Source organism: Lemur catta, chromosome 4 (assembly GCF_020740605.2).
Source record: "Lemur catta isolate mLemCat1 chromosome 4, mLemCat1.pri, whole genome shotgun sequence".
NCBI classification, from domain to species: Eukaryota; Metazoa; Chordata; class Mammalia; order Primates; family Lemuridae; genus Lemur; species Lemur catta.
The window spans coordinates 47,756,690-47,762,691 of NC_059131.1; positions in this window are offsets into that span (position 1 = coordinate 47,756,690).

Consider the following 6,002-nt stretch of genomic DNA (forward strand, 5'->3'; position numbering starts at 1 on the left):
CTATGATCTTTTTGTTTCCTATATTGGATTACATTTCCCCCAAAGAGGCCATTTTTCCCCCAGAAACCATTGCAGTAATATTGAACTGTAACTTTTTCTCTCTCAGTAGATCATCTGTCTTTACATTTGAAATCTCAAAAGTGCTTTCCCACTAGAATTGTTAAAGAGAAGTGTGAATATTTATTTATGCTTTCATTTTCAGTGAATATAAAGAATGGTTCAGCATTGTAAAGACGTATTATCCTAAGCCATTTCCATTTTCAGGTTTGTAGCCGCAATGATGAGATACAGACAACAGCCTTGACCACTCCATTTCCTTTCATAGACCCGCGTTGAGAAGAAATTGCTAATGTTCAATTAAAAACAAATAGACATTTGATGAAGCTCAAAAAACAGAAGGATTAGTGTTGTAAGAAAATTTGGCAAACTGCCCCCTCCTGTTTGGAATATTAAAGTCATTCCTGAGCAAATGTGAGGACATAGGCACTTGATGTGGGTTTGAAGACTGTCATAAGCCCAGTCTTCCTGAAGGTTCCATGGGGCCTGCAGGTCCTGCATCTGACCTCTACTCCAGTGGTTGCTAGCACAACTCCCAGAGGGCCACATGGCCACATTAGGTTTAGAGAAGAATAAAGAACCTCTACCAACATTCACAAGTAATCGGCTTAATATGTCCATATAACTTGATCATTCTCAGATAATAAGTTTCTCTCTGAGGGAAATTTCTTTAATTTTTTTTCCTTATAGGGATTGTCCTTCTCTGAGGTTTCAAGTCTCTTCTTTATAGAGAAAGAAGAGATGGAACAGGGTATGAAGCAGTGTTTGGAAGGCCACTGAGGGCCTTCTGTGAGCCTTGTGAAGCATTGTTTGGAAGGCCACTTTTGTGAGCCTTCAGTTGACATGTGTGCTGTTGTTTGAGGAAGAGTTCTTGGTGCTGATGTTTGGGTGAAATGATCTCTGGCCCTTCTTTATTTGGGAAAAGTTCTTGTGCAATGGCTGCCCAAGCCCACAACACTGGTCACTGCTATACTGTGAGAAGGACCTCATGGGCTTTTCAGCAAAGGCATAGTAGGTTTTAGAGCTTTATACATGTGTCTGGGCTCAATTATGACACAGACTGATCCTTAAATCCATGAAGCCCTGTCTCGGTGTTCCCGAGGTGGGTTCTCATGATCCTCCATCTCATGGTTGCAAGTACTACAAGTCTAATAATATATTCTCTGAGAACTACTCAACACTGAGGCCTCAGGGCAAACTGGTGTTTGGGACCTTTTTCATGGCTGCTTCCGAGTCAGGTTGATTTTGAGTTTGAAGGTCAAAAAGGCTGGCCAAGCATTGCCAGGTTCACACTTTTCATAAACCCAAGCAGGCCTTAAGAGGAAAACAATGAGAGAGACTAGAACAGCCCATTCCCACCCTGATCCTAGTTAGACCCATCTCCTGTGTTGAGTTGGTCAAGGGAGACTGGAAGAGAAGAGCAGGAAGTTGGGGGAATATTTTATTATACTTGGAAGTTGAGTCCAGAATTACAGATGCCCAGTGAGACCATCTCCTACTTGTCTACTCCTGATTGGTAATGATGTGAAATACTTGATGTTCTGGGTCAGCTTGGCTCCCTCAGATGCAGAAAGGGAGGATGGTTTACCTTCACTTCCAGGAAAGCCAAAATGAAGGAAGCTTTTACCTGGGCCAAAAGTTTAACTTCTCTGTGATTTGCCTTCTGATGAAAAATGCCACATGAAGTAAAAATTCTTGTTTCTTAAGAAAATAAATAAGTGTTGGGCTAGTGAGATTATGGGATAAGTTCAGTTTTTCCTTAATGTGAATTCTATATTGGTTTTGCTTTTTTAATGCTAAGAACTTCTGCCAAATAAAGGATTTTGGAACTGAACTTTATTAGTATTAATAATAAACCTGAAAAATTATTTATCCTGATTCATTCAGGTCTCAAAGTAGTTCATTGAAAAAAATTTTTTGCCCTTAATATCATTACATCTTGAAAGGTAGAGGCCAAGAATGAGGTGCCTTTATCTTTAAGGAGCCCCCCAGAATTCGTTCACATCACTTATAGATTATCATATATATTAATAATAATTGCAGTACTTTCTGTACACCACTAAAAAAACATTACTAACCAATATGATTTATATCAATTGTATGATGTGCCTCAATTACAGAGATGTTAAAACATGGAATATTGCATCTTAGAATAATGAAAGTACAGCGTTAGTCCTTATATATGTATTTTTAAAACCCTTGAATTGAAAGATGGAGTCCTGTTCAGGTGCCTTCCCTGCTTCTCTGTCACTTTGATCTGCGTTTGGGAATTCTCGTCCCGAGCAACCATGGTGGCTTTTGAGCTTTGGCAACTGCTTTCTTGACTGTTGCACATTGTGAAAGGGGATGTCTTGCCTGCACCGAAGCAGCAAGAGTAGAGTTTTAATTTGATCTTAATCCAAGGGCTTCTTTCTAACTCAGGAGTCCCGTGGTTCGAGGAAGGTGCTTGCAGCTTCCCAACAGCTGCCCTGCGCCAGGGGAGAAGTGCTCTTGCATCCTACTCAAGCAGTACGCCCCATGGAGAACTTGCATCCTAAGTTAACAAGGGCTCACGTCACTGCCTTGGAAACCTGCCATCCTGTGACTCGCCCTTTCTTGTCTTCAATTAATGTTCTCTCTTCCTGCTCATCACCCAAGCTCTTCCTGAAATTGGCTTCCCTAACCATTCTACTGACATATCATCAATAATCCTGATGTTGGGCACCAACTTCAACCATCTCTTCTTTAAAAATATGTCAGAAGAGTACAAAATGAGAAACATTATCCTACCCTTGGTTTGGATTCTTCCGGAAACAGACTTTAAGACAAGGATTCTAGCGCAAGTGGAATCGTGTTCCTGGGTCTTTTCCTTGTACTCCTCCCTTGGTCCTCGGGGCCATATCTGTGGGTACCCTTCCCACAATATTTCTGCCTCTCATTCCTTTATTTTTATTTATTTATTTATTTATTTATTTTTGAGACAAGGTCTTGCTTGCAGTGGCATCATCATAGCTCACAGCAACTTCAAACTCCTGGGCTCAGATGATCTTCCTGCCTCAGCCTCCCGAGTAGCTGGGACTACAGGCACATGAGCCACCCTGCCTGGCTAATTTTTCTATTTTTTGTAGAGATGGGGTCTCTTTCTCAGGCTGATCTTGAACGCCTAGGGTCAAGTGATCCTCTCACTTTGGCCTCCACTACGCCGGGCCCTCTCATTACTTTCTGAGTCAATCCCATCTTTCAGTCCACCTCCATGATGGGGCTGTTAAATTGGCCCTTCAAGCCAACGTTTACTTCTCACTTACTCCCTCTCCCGGTGCTGTGACCTCACTCCCGCCTTCATTGAAGTCACAATCCACCTCCCCTCCAGTCAGTCCCACCTCTGCAGAACCTGCCCGCCTGCTTCCCCCTGTGTGTGTGAGTCAGCCCCCTTGCAGACCAGGTTCCTCTTGTCTACCTGTGTAGGCTTCTAGCATCACAGTCAAACCCCGCAAATGCCCTTCTGTCCCATCCCCATCCTGTGGAAATGGGTCTCTTCTGAGTCCCCAGGCCTGAGAAGGTCTGTTGTGTAAGACATGGAAGGGGTTCCATTTTATGGTTTCTAAGGTGTGTTTTCCCCTGATTTAAAGGGACTGTCCTTTGGCTCCTGACTCACCTCTAAGCCAGGCCTAGGGGGCGTGGGGGCAGGGGTGGAGAGGAGGGTGTGGCCCTCAGTCCCCTTCCAGGTGGCTCTGGGTTGCCCAGGAGCGTGATGGAGGTGCCGATGACCCTCCTATCAAGGCAAGATTGTCTGAGGTCAATTCCTTTGCCGTTAGGCTCAGGCATTGAACTCGCTGTTACCTGCCCTGTGCTCAGGGCCACCCCCTTCCTCCCTCTCCCTCCTTCATGCAGGAGCTACCTCTCCTCTGACTGCCTTGGGGTGAGGCCTCTCCCCTTTGTATGTCTGTTTATTCCCCTGTTGGTGACAACAGAACTGACCAGAAAGGAGCTGAGACGGAACTATCTCCCTCTGCCCTGTCCTCCACGTTTGTCACCTCTGCAGAGCTCAGTAGCTGGAAGGTGGCCTCAGGAAGGGGACTCTGGAGCTGTTCACAGATACCCAACCCTGCCCAAGCCACACCCCTACAGCTGGCAAAAATTGCCAGGGTGGGTAGGAAGTGGCTGGGCCTCCCAGCCTCATCTGGCTCTCCCTGAACCCCAGAGACAGCCCAGCTCTCCCCTCCTTTTAACTTAGTGACCCTCTGGGGCTCTTCCTCCTCTTGTCAAGGGTTCAGGGCAACTGGGGTCAGGATACCTTTTTCCACTCATTCCACCTCATTGCAAAATGCGGCATGGTAATGGGGTGTTAACTAATCATTGGATAACTTTAGTCTGTGGTGTGGAGAGAGGAGAATGAAAATGTAGAACTTTGTTGGCACAACACAAAGACAGCAAAGGGGAAAGCTTGCAGGAAGCCTAACTGGAATTAGATAACAGGTGCCAAGGTCTAGCACAGGGACAAGGCACAAGTCCTGCGTCATTGTTTGGGCTGCTGGAACCTTGGAGGACCGACATACTTGCTTTCCAAGCTGCAGTCAACCAGGAGGCCAGAGCTGCTGCTTTGGCAGGAGCCTCTGAGCTGCTGTTATCCTCCTGGCTAGTGAGATGGGAGAAACCCAGGGAAACACTAAGAGAGAAAAACAAAGACAATAATCCAATGGAGACAAACCCAAACCTCTTAAATAGCAACAATCTCACATTAATTTTTTCTCTTGTGGGGTATGAGAAATGAGGGGCAGACATAGAAGGATAAACTTGTTGGGCTTGAAGTTGGTGGGAAATGCCTTTGTTTGACTGCAAAGGCCTCTAAAAGTGAGTCACCATGGAAGGAATGAAGAAGGAGGGGTTGGGATGCACTGTCAAAAAGGCTGGAGAACTCTCACTCTCTGAGCCCTGCTGGATTGAAGAACAAGACGAACAGAAGATGCAGAACAACCCCACAGAGGGCCTGGAGAGCCCTGGCTCTGGAGGCTGGGGGAGAGCATTTCCTTGTTGGAGGCAGCCTGCCTTGCTGGTCACAGCTCCGTAACTTGGCGAGATGCTTACTTAAATGAGCACTTGTCCCTGCAGTTGAGTATCTGCTCAACAAATAGGGGCTATCATAGCAATAAAAAAAAAAAAAAAACCAGCTGTGGCAGATTTTTAACAACATGGCATACAATGAGAAATATTTTCTGTTTTATCCCAGGTCTGGCCATTTTTCATTGCTGGTAGACCAACCCCATAAGTTACTTTTCTGAGATGGACTTGATTTATTAGATGAATCTTCCACTTAGAAAGCTTTAAATTAAAAAATAATTCAAATTTTTTCAATTTGAATTAATTTCAACTTATCAAAAAGTTGTAAAAATTCTACAGAGAGTACCTGTATACCTCTACCCAACTTTTCCTAATGTCAACATCTTACTAACCTTATTATAATTATCACAATCAACATTGGACCAACCAAAAACAGGAAATCAACATTGCTATAATTCTATTACCTACGCTACAGACCTTATTTGAATTTTACCAATGTTCTTTACTAACATCCATTTTCTGTTCCAGGAGCCTATTTAAGGTCCCACATTGCATTTAGTTGTTATTTTTCCTTGGTCTCCACCTGTCTGTTTCTCAATCTTTCTTTGTCTTTCATGACTTTTAACGCTTTTGACGGGTACTGATTATTTGTAGAATGTCCTTCAGTTTGGGCTTGTCTGTTGCTTTCTCAGGATTAGAATGAGGCTATGTATTTTTGGCAAGAATCCCACAGAAGTGATGTTCTGTCCTTCTCGAGGCATCACATGGGGTGTTCACGATGTCACTATGTCCCCTCACTGGTAATGCTAACCTGTGCACTGAGTCTCTCCACGGTAAGGTACTATCTTTCTCTTTGTAGTAATAGTTAAGAAATATCTTGGGGGGACATTTGAACATCTAAAATGTAC